This window comes from Stenella coeruleoalba (genome assembly GCF_951394435.1).
Source record: "Stenella coeruleoalba genome assembly, chromosome: 9".
NCBI lineage: Eukaryota > Metazoa > Chordata > Mammalia > Artiodactyla > Delphinidae > Stenella > Stenella coeruleoalba.
This window is the reverse complement of record NC_137155.1, coordinates 46,644,454-46,661,952: the sequence shown is the minus strand read 5'-3', so window position 1 is coordinate 46,661,952 and position 17,499 is coordinate 46,644,454.

Below are 17,499 nucleotides of genomic sequence, written 5' to 3'. Positions count from 1 at the left end.
TGAAAAGCATTATATCTATCTTATGGACAGGCAACCCCTGAGACAGAACAACAGACCATGTAAGGACAAATGGCTGTCATGCAGCCACAAAACAAAGAGCCTCTGCCATTCCAACAACCAGAGAGAAGGAATGAACTATCACAATCAAAGAGACCAGGGAAAAGCTTAGAACAAGGATAAAGAGCAAACCTAGAGCTCCAAACTAGAGACTCGGCATTGTTTTATCTTCCCATATTAGAAAATGTTTTTCAGGCTTCCCTGGTGGCGCAGTGGCCGAGAGTCCGCCTGCCGATGCAGGGGACACGGGTTCGTGCTCCCGTTCGGGAAGATCCCACATGCCGCGGAGCAGCTGGGCCCGTGAGCCATGGCCGCTGAGCCTGTGCGTCCGGAGCCTGTGCTCCGCAACAGGAGAGGCCACAACAGTGAGAGGCCCGCATACCGCAAAAAAAAGAAAGAAAAAAAAGAGAAAATGTTTTTCTATTTAATCTATTAAAATGTAATTGAACTAAAAACGTTAGGATTACTAGATACGTGACCACAGGTATCAGGAAAAATGTTCTGGAAAATCAGAATAATTATCAGGAAATTATTATAAAAAAATTATCAAAAAATATCAGGAAAAATATTCCACAGTTTCAGGAAAAATGGCCAAGTATAAATAAAGGAAAAAGATAAGATTTAAAATGTTTGGAAGAACCACATCAATAGGAGTTTTGGTCAAATGAGATCTAACACCAGCTTGTTGCCTTACTGGAATTCATGAAGTATCCCTTAACACCAAACTCTGAATGAGTCATTGGAACAGACAGAATTAAGAAATTACAAGATATTGGAGAAAACAAAATCAATTTAGCAGTATATATAGTTCTATTGGAGAGGCAAAATTGGTACTAATGACATTACTCACATTGAGTTGTGAAATGTCACAGTTTTATTCCCTTGAATAAAGTTTATTCTTGTAAGTTTTGTAGAATTTATTCAGTGCTTTTATTGTGGGAAATTTTTCTAGAAATTTGACCATTTCATCTAGGTTTTCAAATGCATTGGCATAAAATTTTGTTGTTGAGGTGGCAGCAGTCATGGCATCTCAGTGGTTCCTTTTCGATAAGTTTTTGAAAAAATTATAAACTCACAGGAAGTTGCGAAAATAGTACAAAAAGGTCCTGTATACCCATCACCCAACTTCCCCCAATAGTAACACTGTACAATGTGAAAACTAGGAAACTGATCTTGGCGCAATACTACTGACGATACAGAACTTACTTGGACTGCATCACTCTTTACATGTACTGATCTTTTTCTGTGTGGGTATAGTTCTGTGAAGTTTTTTTTTTGCTTTACCAGATTTTTTTTAACATCTTTTTTGGAGTATAATTTCTTTACAATGTTATACAGCAGTTCTATGAAATTTTATCACTTGTATAGACTCAGGTAGCTGCTATCACAGTCAACATATGGAACTGTTCCATCACACAAAGACCCTCCATTGTTCTACACTTTTATAATCATACCCCCTCCCTAACCTCTGACAGTCACTGATCTGTTCTCCATCTCTATAATTTTGTCATTTCAAAATTGTATAAATGGGATCATATGGTATGTAACCCTTGGATATTGGCTTTTCTTCACTCAGCATGGTTAGTGATATTGGACATCTCTTCATATGCTTATGTGCACCCATATTCCCTATTTGGTTACGTGTCTGTTTCAAACTGGATTTGGTGGGTTTTGTTTTGTTTTTCTAGCTGCATTGTTTGTGTTTTTACTGGTAAACTCACAGAGTTCTTTATATCTTTTGGATCCAAGACCTTTGTCAGATATGTGATTTGCAAATATGTTTTCCCAATCGGTGGCTTATCTTTCTAACCTCTTAACAGGGTTTTTCACAGAGCAAAAGTTTTTAATTTTGGTGAAGTCCACTTTATCAATTTTTCTTTTATGGATTGTGCTTTTGATATTATATCTAAGAACTCTTTGCTTGCCTTAGGTCACAAAGATTTTTTTTCTGAAAGTTTCCCTCTAAAAATATTATAGTTTCACTTTTTACACGTAGACTTATGTTCCATTTTGAGTTAATTTTTGCATAAGGTGACAGGTTTGCATCAAAATTCATTTTTCTTTCTATGAGGGTTCAATTGTTCCAGCACAATGTGTTAAAAATGCTGTCCTTCCTTCATTGCATTGGTTTTGCACCTTCGTCAAAAATCTGTTGGCCGTACTTGTGTAGGTATATTTCTATGTTCTCTATTCTGGTCTACGATCTATGTGTTTATACTTCTAAAAACTTGTCTTGATTACTGCGGCCATACAGTAAGTCTTAAATCAAGGTATTCTGATTTCTCTAACTTTATTCTTCTTTTTCAAAAATATTTTAGCCAACTCCAGTTCATTTGCCATTCCATATGAATTTTTTGTTAAGATTGGACTATGTCTACAAAAAGATTGTAAGAATTTTTATGTGAATTGCACCAAATCAATAGATAAATTTAGGAATAACTGACATTTTTACTACATTGAGGCTTCCAATTTATGAACATAGTGTTTCTCTTCATTTTATTGGTGCTTCTCTTATATTATCAACATTATGTACTTTGTAGCATATAGTCTTGTAACTCTTTTGTTAGACTTGTGCCTCGTATTTCATTTTTTGAGAGATTTTGATTGGTTTTGTTTTTTTAATTTTGGTCTCCAATTTATTCATTACTAATATATAGAAATATGATTGAGTTTTGGGTGTTGACCTTATATCCATTGAACCTGCTAAACTCACTTATTAGTTATAGGGTGTTTTTAATGTAGACTAGGTCTCTAAAGACTATACCTGTGTGACAAATTCAGCCCATTGTCTGTTTTTGTAAATAAACTTTCATAAAAACATGCTAATTTGTTTATGTTTTGCCTATGGTTGCTTTCATGCTACAATAGCAAAGTTGAAAAGTTGTGACAGAGACCATTATGCCTATTTACAGCTGAAAATATTTACTATCTAGTCCCTTTCAGAAAAAGGTTGCTGACAAGGTTATGATGTGATATAGACAATCATGTAATATGCAAATAGAGACAATTTTATTTCCTCTTTTATAACCTGTATGCCTTTAACATCCTTTTCTTGCCTAGCTACACTGCTTAGGACTTACAGCAATATGTTGAATAAGAGCAGTAAGAGTGAGCATTCTTTCCTCATTCTCAATTTTAGAGGGAAAGCATTTGGTTTTTCACTGTTAACTATGATGTTAGCTGTAGGGTTTTGTAGATGCTCTTCATGAGGTTCAAGAAATGCCTCTTTATTCCTAGTTTTCTGAGAATTTTGTTGTGAATCGGTGTTGAAAATTTTTTCAATGCTTTTCTGTACCAGTTTATATAATTGTGTGGGTTTTCTTCTTTACCTATTAATATATTGAATTACTTTCACTTTCAAGTATTGAACTAACCTTTTTTTTTCTGGAATGAATCTTACTTAGTTGTAATACACAATTATTATACACATAAGCTATAAATAGCTTATATACATATCTTATGTACGTAAGATACAAAATTCTTATATATTACTAGATACAATTTGCTAATATTTTTTTACGGTTTTTGTGTTTGTAGTTTTCATGTTTTGTACTGTCTGTCTAATTTTGGTATGAGGGTAATACTAGCTTCATAAAACGAGTTGAGAGATGATTTCTCTTTTTTTATTTTCTAGAAAAGATTGTATAGAATTGGTGTTAATTCTTGTTTAAATGTTTGGGAGCAGTGTCCACAGACAACATCTTGGCCTGCAGATTTTTTTTCTGGAGTTTTTAATTACCAAATTAATTTATTTGATAATTATGGGGCTCTTCAAATAGTCTGTTTCATCTTTGGTGAGTTTTTGTAGCTTGTGGTTTTCCAGGAATTGATTCCGTTCATTAAATGGTTGAATTTATGTGTGTACAGCCAATGGTAGGGTTTCCTTAATATCCTTTTAATATCTGCAAGGTTTGTAGTGATATTCCCTTTTTCATGCCTGATATTGGTAATTTGTGTCTTCTCTCTCCTTTTTCTCTGTCAGTCCTGTTAGAGCTTTATCAATTCCATTGATATTTTTAAGCAACCAGATTTTTATTTGATTGATTTTTCTCTACTGTTTTTCTGTTTTCAATCCATTGATATTCATTGTCTTAATTATTTTCTTTCTTCTGCTTGCTTTAAGTTAATTTTGCTCTTCTGTCCTAGCTTCCTGAAGTGGAAGCTAAAATTATTGATTTGAGACTTTGTTTTCTTTTTTAATATTAGCATTTAGTGCTAACAATTTCCTTCTCAGCACTCTTTAGCTGCATCCCACACATTCATTTGGATATTTTTATTTAGTTCAATGTAATTTTTTATTTCCCTTTAGGGTTCTTCTTTAACTCAAGGATGATTTTGAAGCATGTGGTTAAATTTACAAGGGTTTGAAGATATTTCTCTTTTCCTTCTAATAGATTTCTAGTTTGATTTCATTATAGCCACAGAACATATTTTGTATGATTCCAGTACTTTTAAGTTTGTTGAGACATGTTTTAAGACCAAGGGTATGGTCTTGGTGAATATTCCATGTGCAATTGAAAAGAATTTGTATTCCGCTGTTGTTGGGTGGAGTATTCTATAAATATCAATTAGATCCCATTGATTGATGGCATTTTTCAGTTCTCCTATGTCCTTGCTGATTTTCACTCTACTAGTTATACCAGTTACTGAGAGGAGTGTTGAAGTCTCCACTTGTACGTTTATCTATTTCTCTTTTATAGTTCTGTCAGTTTTTGCTTCTTGTATTTCGCAACTTGGTTGTTTGGTGAAAACACATTGAGAATTGTGATGTCTTTTTGGTGGATTGACCCTCCTTATTGTGTAATGTACCACTTCTTTCTTCTTTGCTCAGAAGTCTACCTTATCTAAAAAGTCTACTTTATCTAATATTAATATAGCCACTCCCATTTTTTTATTAGTATTTGAATGGTATACTTTTTCTATCATTTTACTTTTAACCTAACTATATCATTATATTTAAAATGAATTTCCTGTTAATAGCATAAAGCTTAGTTAGTTATAGTTTTTATCCAATTTCTTACTCTGTTATTTAAGTAGATATTTACATATTAGACAACATTATAATTTTTCTTTCAACTAATAATAATTTTAAAGACTCATAAGAAGAATGATATTCTGTTATATTTATCCATTTCATTGTTCTTGCTTTATTACTGATGTTCTAGGTTTTTTCTATTACTATTTTCTCTCTGTTGTAACAACTTCTTTCAGCAATTCTTTTAGATCAGGTCTGCTGACAACAAATTCTTTTATTTTTTTTCATCTGAGAATGTCTTTATTTCACCTTTTATTCTTGAAAGGTATTTTTGCTAGATATAAAATTCAGGGTTGATAGTTGTTTCCTTTTAGTAATTAAATATATTTTGTCACTTCCTGATGACCCCTGTGGGTTTTTTTTTTATTGAAGTATAGTTGATTTACATATTTTTAAATTTTATTGAAGTATAGTTGATTTATAATGTTATGTTAATTTCTTGTGTACAGCAAAGTGACTCAGTTATACATATAACTGTATATATATTCTTTTCCATTATGGTTTGTCACAGAATATTGAATATCGTTCCCTGAGCTATGCAGTATGACCTTGTTGTTTATCCAGCCTATATATAACAGTTTGCCTCTGCTATAATGGGAGTTAGGGATTAGCAGTGACCTCTATAGTTTCTAATGAGAATTTCTCTGTTACTTGAATTGTCATTTAAAATATGTAATTTCTCTCTGGATCTTTTAAGATTTTTTTCTTCCTTGTTTTAGTTTTCAGAAGTTTGATCATGATGTGTATTAAAATGAACTTCTTTGGGTTTATCTCGTTTGTGGTTTACTCAGTTTCTTGAATCTGCAGTTTATGTCTTTCACCAGATCTGGGAAGTTTTTCACCGTTTTGGTTAAAAAATTTCTCATCCCAACATGTTTTCCTCCCTTTTACTAGGACTCTGATGATACAAATGTTATACATTATGTTATTGTCCTGTAAGTCCCTAAGGTTCTGTTCATTTTTTTCAATTGCCTTTTTGTCTCTTTTTCAGATTGTGTAATTCTTATTGATCTATCTTCAAGTTTACTGAAGATTTTTGCATCTGTTCGTGAGAGGTATGGGTCTGTAGTTTCCCTTTCTTGTAGTGTCTTTATCTGGTTTTGGTATTAGGAAATATTGGCCTCATAAAATGAGTTAGGAAGTATTCCCTCTGCTGTTATCTTCTGAGAGAGATTGTATTGGTGTAATTTCTTCCTTAAACGTTTGAAAGAATTCACCAGTGAACCCATCTGTCCCTGGTGCTTTCTTTTTTGGAAGGTGATCAATTGTTGATTAAATAGAAACAGGCCTATTCGTATTGTCTATTCTTGTGTGAGTTTTAGCAGATTGAAGCTTCCAAAGAATTTATCCATTTCATGTAGGTTATCAAATTTGTGGGCATAAAGTTGTTTATAGCATTCCTTTATTATTCTTTTAATATCAAGACACTCTGTAGTTATGTCTCCTCTTTCATTTCTGATATTAGTAATTTCTTTCCTTTCTCCTTTTTTCTTAGTGAGCCTGGCCAGAGGCCTATCAGTTTTATTGAACATTTGAAAGAGCCAGATTCTGGTATAATTTATTTTCTCTATTAATTTTATGTTTTCAATTGTATTGATTTTTGCTCTAACTTTAATAACTTATTTTCTTCTACTTATTTTAGATTTAATTTGCTCTTCTTTTTCTTAAATATACAGCCATACTTAGAAAACTCTAATTCTGTAATATGATGGTGTGTTAACCACTGAACTATAGTATAAAGGTTAAAGAAAAAGAGTATTAAGAACAACTATAGCTACTATAATTTCTGACAAATATACAATATAAAAAGAGGTAAGCTGTGATGTCAAAAATATAAAAGGGGAGGGAATAAAAGGGTAGTTCTTAATATACAATTGAAGTTAAGTTGCTATCAGAATAAACTGGAATGTTAATCTATAAGATGTTTTGTGTAAGCATCATGATACCCACAAAGCAAAAACCTGTAGTAGATTCACAAAAGATAAAGAGAAGAGAATTTTCATCATGGAAAATCACCAATTCATAAAGGTAGACAGCAAGAGAGGAAAAAAGGAACACTGAAACTACAAAATGGCCAGAAAGCAATTAACAACATGACATTAGTGAGTCATTACATATTAATAATTACTCTAAATGTAAATGATTGAATTATCTAATCAAAAGGCACAGAGTGGCTGGATGGATTAAAAAACAAGACCCAGCTATATGCTGCCTACAAGATACTCACTTCAGCTTTAAGGACACATATAGGCTCAAAGTGAAGGGATGGAAAAAGATATTCCATGCAACTGTGAACCAAAAGAAAGTGTGGGTAGCTATACTTATGTAAGCTATACTTAAAGTTACACTTGAAGCCAAAATAGTAAGAAGAGACAAAGAAGGTCATTATTTAATGATAAAGTGATCAACTCATCAAAAAGATATAACAATTGTAAATATATATACATGCAAGATTGGAGCAGCTAAATATATTAAGTAAATACTAACAGATCTGAGGGGAGAAAGAGACAACAATACAATAATAGTAGGGATTCAGTGCCCCACTTTCAACAATGGATAAATCATCCAGACGGAAAGTCAACAGGAAAACACTGGACTTGAACTATACTTTAGACCAAGTTGACCAAATAGATATATAAAGAATATTCCAACCAATAGCAAAGAACACACATTCTTTTCAAGTACACATGAAAGCTTCTCCAGGATAGATCACATGCTAGGCCACAAAACAAGTCTCAAGAAATTTAAGAGGTTAGAAATTATATCAAGCATTTTTTCCAACCAGAGTGGTATGAAACCAGAAATCAATTACAGAAAGAAAAATGGGAAAATTGCAAACATATGGGGACTAAACAACATGCTACTAAAAAACCAATGGGTCAATGAAGAAATCAAAGAGGAAATCAGAAAATACCTCAAGACAAATGTAAATGGAAACACAACTTTCCAAAATCTATGGGATGCAGCAAAAGCAATTCTCAGAGGGAAGCTTATAGTGATACAGGCCTATTCTCAAGAAATAAGAAAAACTCAAATAAACAACTTACCATCTAAAGGGATTAGAAAAAGAAGAACAAATGAAGCCCAAAGGCAGCATAATTGCAAAAATAGTAAAGATCAGAGATAAGAAGAAGTAAAATAGAGACAAAAAAAGGAAAGATCAATGAAAGCAAGAGCTGTTTTTTTTAAAAGATAAACAAAGTTGATAAATCTTTATCCAGGCTCATCAAGAAGGGAAGAAAGAGAGGGACTTCCCTGGTGGTCCAGTGGTTAAGAATCCACCTTCCAATGCAGGGGACACAGGTTTGATCCCCGGTCGGGGAACTAAGATCCCACATGCCACAGGGCAATTAAGCCCGCACGCCACAACTGAGACCCAATGCAGCCAAATAAATAAATTAATTAATTTAAAAAAATGGTTTAAAAAAATAATCATTTAAAAAAAAGAGAAGAGGACACACATAAACAAAATAAGAAATGAAAGAGGAAAATAACAGTTGATACCACAGAGATACAAAAAAATCATAAGAGACTATTACGACAGTCACATGCCAACAAATTGGATAAACTAGAAGAAGTGGACAAATTTTTAGAAACATACAGCATGCTAAGAATTAGGAAGAAACAGACAATTTGAACAAACTGATCACTAGTAGTGAAACTGAATTTGTAGTAAAAATACTCCTAGCAAACAAAAGTCCAGGAACAGATAGCTTCACTGAGGAATTCTACCATACACACAAAAGAAGAACTTAAACCTGTTCTCAAACTATTCCAAAAAAATTAAAAGGAGGGAACACTCCCAAATTCATTCTATAAGGCCACCATTATCCTGATACCAAAACCTGATAAAGGCAGTAAAAAAAGGAAGAAAATTATATGCCAATATCTTTGATGAATATAGATGAAAAAATTCTCAATTTCAACAAAATATTAGCAAACCAAATCCAACAATTTATGAAAAGGTTCATACACCATAATCAAGTGGGATTACTCCAGGGGTACAAGGATGGTTCAATATTTGAAAATTAATTGGTGTGATACACATTAACAAAGGATAAAAAAAATCACATGATTATCTCAATCAATGCTGAAAAAGCATTTGACAAAATTCAACATCCATTCATGATTAAAAAAAAACCTCTCATCAAAGTTGGTATAGAGGGAATATATCTCAACACAAAAAAGGCCACTTATGACAAATCCAAAGCTAACTTCATACTCAACAGTGAAAAGCGAAAAGCCTCTCCTCTAAAGGAACAAGACAGGGATGCCAAAGCAATCTTGAGAAAAAAGAAAAAAGCTGGAGGTATCGTGCTGTTTGACTTTAGACTGTACTAAAAAGTTACAGTAATCAAAATAACATGGTACTGGCACCAAAACAGACACATATAGATCAATTGAACAGAATAGGGAGTCCAGAAATAAACCCACAAACCTATGGTTAATTAATCTATAACAAAGGAGGCAAGAATATGTAATTTTAAAAGGACAGTCTCTTCAATAAATTGTGCTAGGAAAACTGGACAGGTACATGTAAACGAATGAGAGTAAAACATTTCCACACACCATATGCGAAAATAAATGAACAATAATTTAAAGACCTAAGTGTAAGACCTGAAACCATAAAACTCCTAGAAGAGAACATAGGCAGAACACTGACAACTTGTAGCAATATTTTTTTTTGATCTGTCTCTTAAGGCAGAAGAAATAAAGGCAAAGTAAACAAATGGGACCTAATTAAACTTAAAGCTTTTGCACAGTAAAGAAAACCATGAAAAAATGAAAAGACAACCTACTGAATGGGAGGAAATATTTGCAAATGATATGACCTACAAGCGGTTAATATCCAAAATATATAAATAGCTCATATAACTCAGTTTCAAAGAAAAACAAACAACCTGATTAAAAATAGGTAGAAGAGCTGAACAGACATTTTTCCAAAGAAGACATATAGATGGCCAACAGTGAAAAGATGCTCAACATAACTAATCATCAGAGAAATGCAAATCAAAACCACAATGAGATATAACCTCACACCTGTCAGAATGGCCATCATCAAAAAGAACACAAATAACAAATGTTGGCAAGGATGTAGAGAAAAGGGAGCCCTTGTACAATGTTGATGGGAATGTAAATTGGTGCATCCATATGGAAAACAGTATGGAGGTTCCTCATAAAACTAAAGGTAGAAGTACTGTTTGACCCAGCAATTCGACACCTGGTAAATATCTGGGAAAAAAAAATGAAAATACTAATTTGAAAAGATCGTGCTCCCCAATGTTCATAGTAGCACAATTTACATTAGTCAAGATTTGGAAGCAACCCAAGTGTCCATCAAGAGATTAATAAATAAAGAAGATGTAGTATATGTATTCAATGGAATATTACTCTGCCATAAAAAAGAATGAAATTGTGTCATTTGCAACAACATGGATGAACCTGAAGGGTATTTTTTATGCTTAGTGAAATAAGTAAGACAGAGAAGGACAAATACTGTATGTTATCACTTACATGTGTTGTTTAAAAAGTAAAACAAGTAAATTATATAGCAAAATAGAGACAGACTTACAGATATATAAAGCAAACTAGTGGATACCAGTGGGGAGAGGGAAGTGGGAAGGGGCAAGAGAGGGGGTATGGGATTTGGAAATACAAACTACTATCTAAAAAATAGATAAGCAACAAGGATATATGGTACAGCACAGAGAATTACAGCCATTATTTTGTAGTAACTTTAAATGGTGTATAATCTATAAAAATGCTGAATCACTATGCAGTGCACCTGAAACAAACATAATATTGTAAATCAACTATACTTTAATTTAAATTAAATAAATAGATAAATCGAAAATCTTGTCAGACAAGGATCAGGAAGACTTCAAACTGAATGCAAAGAAGACAGTAAATAGTTGTCAACATCAATATGACAGCAATGTTGAAACTGTCTGAAAAAAAAATTTTTAAAGCCATGATAAAATGCTTCAACAAGCAATCATGAGACTGCTTAAAATAAATTTTAAAAACATATAAAGCTTCAGGAAGTAAATGGATGGTCTCAGCAAAGAAATACAAATTGATAAGAGTAATCAAATTATATTGTTAGAACTGAAAAATACAGTAACAAATAAAAATTCAGTGGATTTTTATTCATTCAGTGGATGAGCTCATCACTAGAGTGGAGAGGAGAGAGGAAAGATCTGTGAATTGAACAACTGAGATTACTCCAACTGAACAACAGAGAAAAGTAGACTTAAAAAGTGAACAGAGTCACAGGGACCTGTAGGACTATAAAAGAAGAGGTAACATTTGTGCCAACAGAGTTATATAGAGAGAGGATAAGGAAGGCAGAGTTGAAAAAGTACTTTAAGAAACAATAGCTGAAAAAATCCTGAATTTGGCAATAAACGTGTATCTATAGATTCATGAAGTTCTGTGAACTCCAAACAAGATAAGCCTAAAGAAATTCACACCAATATACATCATAAATAAATTTCTAAAAACTAAAGATAAAGAAAAAATGTTGAAAGCAGTCAGAGGATAATGTCACCATACCTACAGGAGGAAAACATTCAAATGATAGTGGATTTTTCATCAAAAACCATGAAAGCCAGAACGAGGTGGCACCACACATTTCAAGTGCTGAAAGAAAAGAATTGCCAACCCAGAATTTTATACCAAGTGAAAATATCCTTCAAATGGTGAGGAAATCAAGACATTCTCAGGTGAAAGAACACTAAGAGAATTTGCCACTAGCAAACCTACCCTAAAAGAATGGCTACAGGAATCTCTCTAAATAGAAAGGAAATGATAAAAAAGAACCTTCAAATATTAGGAAAGAAGGACAACAACAAAAAAACCCCATGGTAAACAAATATATGGGTAAATACAATAGGTTTTTCTTCTCCACTGAGTTTTCTAAACTGTTTGATGGTTGAAGCAAAAATTATAACACTGTCTGATATGTCCTCTATGTTCAGAAAATATATTTTTTAAATTACATTATAAATGGGAGAGGAAAAGGGAACACAAAAGGAGGTAAGGTTTCTATATTTCATTTGAATTGGTAAAATGATGATGCCAGTAGACCATGATGGGTTATATACATATAATGTAATATCTAGAATAACCACTTTAAAAAGTATACCAAAAGAGATGCACTCAAAGACATGATCAATAATTCAAAATAGAATTCTAAAATTTGTTCCATTCACAAGAAGGCAGGAAAAAAATAGAGAAACAAAACAGAAATAAGGGGAAAAAAAGAGTAAACTGCTGATTTTAATCTTAACATACAAATAATTACATTGAAAGTAAATAGTTTAAATATATAATTAAAAGATAAAAATTTACAGAGTGAATTATAAAACATAACCCACTATCGTCTGTCTACAAAAAACTCACTTCAAATATAAAGATACAGACTGGTTGAAAGAATAAACATAAAAGATACATTATGCAAACATTAATCAAAGGAAAACAGGAATGACTCTATAATACCAGATAAGATAGACTTCCTCTGAAAGAACATAACCAGAGACAGAGAGGGGCGGTTATATAACAATAGAAGGGTCAATCCACTGAAAAGAGATAGTAATCCTAAATGGGTAGGCACCAAACAACAGAGCTGAAAATTATGTGAAACAAAACCTGAAAGAACTCAGAGGAGAACTAGACAAACCCACAATTATAGCTGCAGACTGCTACACACTTCTCTCAACAATTGATAGAACAACTAGACAGAAAATCAGCAAGATATAGAACTCAACAACACCATCAACCAACAAGATCTAGTGGACATTTAAGGAACAATCCAAACAACAAAAGAAGAATACACATTCTTTTTAAATGCACATGGAAGACATACAAATGTCCTGGCTCATCAAACAAACCTCATTTATAGCACTAAATGCATACATTAGAAATCAGAAAAGAAAAAACTTAAATCAAATTTAAGCTCACCTCAATAACTCAGAAATAAAGAGAAAAATAAAGAAGCAGAGAAAGGTAAATAATAAAGATAAGAGCAGAAATCAGTAAAATTGGAAACAGAAAAACAATAGAGAAAATGAAACAAAAGTAGCACTGCTAATACACAGAACAATTTGGATAAATCTCCTGGAAATTATGCTAAGTGAAAAAAAACTTAATCCCAAAAGTTTACGTAATGTGTAATTCCATTTATATAACATTCTTGAAATGACAAAATTTTAGAAAAGAAGAGATTAGCTGTTAAAAGAGGCTAATAGGGAGGGGGTGCAGGCAGGAGGAAGTGAGTGTGGGTATAAAAGGGCAATATAAGGGGTCCTTTTGTTGATGGAAATGTTCTGTATTTTGAGTGTATCAGTGTCAATGTCTTGGTTACTCTACTGTATTATACAGTAACATTTTGCAAGATGTTCTAATCGGAGGAATTAAGTAAAGGACACATAGGAGCTCTATAACTTTTTACAGCTGCATGTGAATCTACAATTACCTCAAAATAAAAGTTTAACTGCAAAGGAATATATAATTATAACTCTCAAAACTCAATAATAATTGAACCAATTCCCCAATCAAAAATGGTAAAAAGATTTGAACATACATATCCATAAAGATATACAGATGGGAAAAAGGTACATGAAAAGATGTTCAACATCATTAGTCATGAGGGAAGTACTCATTAAAAGCACAATGAGATAATCACTACATGCACATCAGAATGGCTAACGTTTGATAAATGACTGTGTCAAGTGTTGAGGACGAGGCACAACAACTTGAACTCTCATCATTGGTCATGAGAATGCAAAATGCCATAACCACTCTGGAAAACATTTTAATGGTTTCTTATAAGGTTTAACATCCTTATCACATAATCCAACAGTCCTACCCCTATGTTCACACAAAACTTAATCATGAATGTTTATAATATTTATTTATAATCACCAAAAACTGGAAGCAACCCAAATAGCCTTCAGTTGTGACTGCACAGTCAAACCATGTTACATCCATGCAGCAGGATGCCATTGAAAATGAACAAACTCCTGAAAAAATGATGTGGATGTACTTCTAAGGCGTTAGGCTAAGTGAAAGAAGCTAACTCAAAAACTACAATACTCCATGATTCCATTTACATGACATTCATGAAAAGACAAAACTGTGGGGACAGAAAAATCAGTGGTGGCATAGGCTGGAGGTAGGGGAGGAGGTTGGACTAGAAAGTGACACAAGGGAATTTGGGGGGTGATGGAGGTGTTCTCCATCTTCATTAAGGTGGTGCTTACAAGATTGTAGGCATTTATCAAAGTTCATAGAACTACATACTAAAAATAGTGAATTTTACTTCACAGAAATTAAGCCTCCATAAACCTGACTTTTAAAAAAAAGTACACACACAGGGGCTTCCCTGGTGGCGCAGTGGTTGAGAGTCCGCCTGCTGATGCAGGGGACACGGATTCGTGCCCTGGTCTCGGAAGATCCCACATGCCGCAGAGCTGCTGGGCCCGTGAGCCATGGCAACTGAGCCTGCGCGTCGGAGCCTGTGCTCCGCAACGGGAGAGGCCACAACAGCGAGAGGCCCGCGTACCACAAAAGTAAGCACACACACAAAATTCCCTTGAGAGGCATTCCTCCCGTCCCCCAACCCAGCCCCAAGTTTGAAAAAGGCAAACTATTTCGTTATTTCCATCTGTGGAGTGACTTTGATTTTTCAATTCACCCTTCCAACTGAGGATTTACCCATTGGGGTCCCAGCTTAATGCAGTGGGGGTGCTGTCTGAATTTCCATCTTAGGAAGTCCTGAAGGTTTGCTTCCTGCTCTGATGTCCTGTGAGACCACCAGCCAGAAAGCTGGAGGTCACCGTAATTCTGAGGTGCCCTTTGAGCAGGCTGGAGCCTCTGAATTCCTCACCTCTTTGATTAATTACCCTCTCCACTCCTTTTTGCTCTCTGAAATTTTCTGATACTTTCCTGCCTTCACTTAAAAATTTTCAGCTTTCAATTTCAGGAAATTAACTCTCCTGAATTAAATATTTATTTTTTAATATTTTATCTAGAGTTTTTTCCTAAGAAGTGATTTTTTAAAAATAGAACTATAGTATCCTACACTTTTACTTCATAGCATTTACAAAAATTGCAATTAGTTAAATGCTATTTGAGCGCTTTTAAAAAAATATCTCTCAAAGACTGCAAGTCCAGGGAGACAAAAATCACACCTCTCTCAGTTTCATTCCCAGTCATGTACATTGACTTTTGCCCATAGTATGTGTTCAAGCTGAATGGCAAATTTACATTGTAAAAAGCACTTGTATATTTTAACAAATAAATTACTGATCAACAATGCACATCAATATCATCACTTTAATCACTTATTTTATTCTGTCATTTCAGTTTCTGAGATATATTTTCTTTTACATACGAAAAAAATCATATTTATAGAAAATTAATTTCACTTGAGTGCATATGGATATATTTACCCTCCCTAAATAATTTCTAATAAGTGATTTTTTTAAACCATTCTGCCATTTTGCTAGAAATGGGTCTTTCCACATTATTAAGTAGGATGTATTTTGTCCGTGTAGTATAAGTGAAACAGCTGGAGATTGAAAACCAGGTTAGCACGCCTGTCTCCTGGTCTTCAATCTCCAGCTGTTTCACTTATACTAACCTTGGCTCTGCTCTTTACTAGCTATGTAACCCCAGACAATTTGCTCTTCTTTTTGTGTCTCTTTCATTCCATTTAGAAATGAAGAAAATGAACTAAATGCTAAGTCCTCTTCACTTTAAAAGTATATACTATTTTGATATTGTAGTATATTAGAAAAACTGCTGGCCTGAAAATCCAGAATCCTGAGTTTTAGATTTGGCCCTGCCACTTTCTAGCTTTCTGCTTTTAGACATGTCACTTTACTTCCTGAGTCTTTTGTTTCTTCATTTATGAAATGAAAGTGCCACACTTTGGCAACTATACTTCAATACACTGTAAAAAAAAAATCACAATGTACAATCTAAATATATACAAGTTTTATTTGTCAATCATACCTCAATAAGAATAAAATAAAAATTAAATTAAAAATAAACTTAAAGATAAATTTTAAAAACCAAATTGAAAGTGGTAATATTTACCTCACAGAATTGTGAAAACCGAATTAGATATTATTTATAAAAGTGCTTGGCATATAAAAGGTAAGTAATAAGTCTTAGGAGCATCCAAGTATATGGAATTAAATGATCTCTAAATTCTTTTTGTGTTCCAAAAATCTATGATATCAACCAAAGTCAGCTCTTAAAATAAAAAATAAATAATTTTTAAAAAAGGTTTTGCTGCAGTTCTAATATGAGCTCTCTAGAGGTCTCTGTTACCAAACAAATGAACATGTTTTACTGTTGGTTGCGGAAGTTCACAAACTGAAGGTTTTTTACACTTTTGAGGCAACATAATTTGATTTTCTGACCATATCAATCTTTTCTCATTCATGTTACTGAAGAGGCATCTTCTTCTAATGCTTGCTAGCAACTTTGTACTGGCAATAGATAAGATGCTATTTATAACCATAGCATAATTTTTTAAGGTGAATTTAATTGTCTCACTCCCTCTATTTCAAAAACCCTTAGCCCCAGATATCACCCTATTTTTTCCAAACTAAGGTTATTAGTCAAAATAAATAATCAAACAAAAAAATGGAGAGGTGGTGGAAGAGGAAAAAAAGAAAGAAAAGCAAAATCCCAAGGCAATGTTTTTTTTAACCACTGCTACCCACAGAAGGCTATATATTTCAGGCTGTGCCCACATCACAAACACGTATTTAACTGAAACGAATGTTTCACAAAGCAGTAGTTATCTTTACAGAGGGAGATGCACTTTTATATTTTCTGTTCTATCCCATACTTTTTAATGGTGCTTTGACACAGTAGTTAATTCCATGAACCACTAAGGGATGCCACCAGTGGTTTTAAAAAAAGCTGCCTCAAGGGGTTGCAAAAACTAAAAAGAAGTGGTTTGGTGTACTGTGCAATATGTACTGACAGACCTCAAAAGACTGAAGTGACAAGTGAAAGTGGCAAACAATATGTACCATGTGATTCCATTTCTACAAAGAATGAGTATGCATATATACTTATTTAAAGAGGGTGGGTAGAATGCTGGGCTGGATTATGCCTTCTTTTCCAACCCAGGTTATAGTTGTCCATAAGGGAGCTTATGTAAGATTTGGGAGGCAAAAGCAAAACAGCAGCCATTACTCTGAGAAGGTCACCGTGGTCAGATGTGTTGATGAACTGTGGGTCAAAGCTCCTTGTCCATCTGGTATTCCTGATCTCTGGCCCTATGTCTAATAGCAGCTCTGAGCTGTTCAGAAGATGCTTGGCTACGGATCCACAGGGAAGGAGTTACACAGAGGGAATAGCCTCCCATAGTCCCCTCCTGAGCC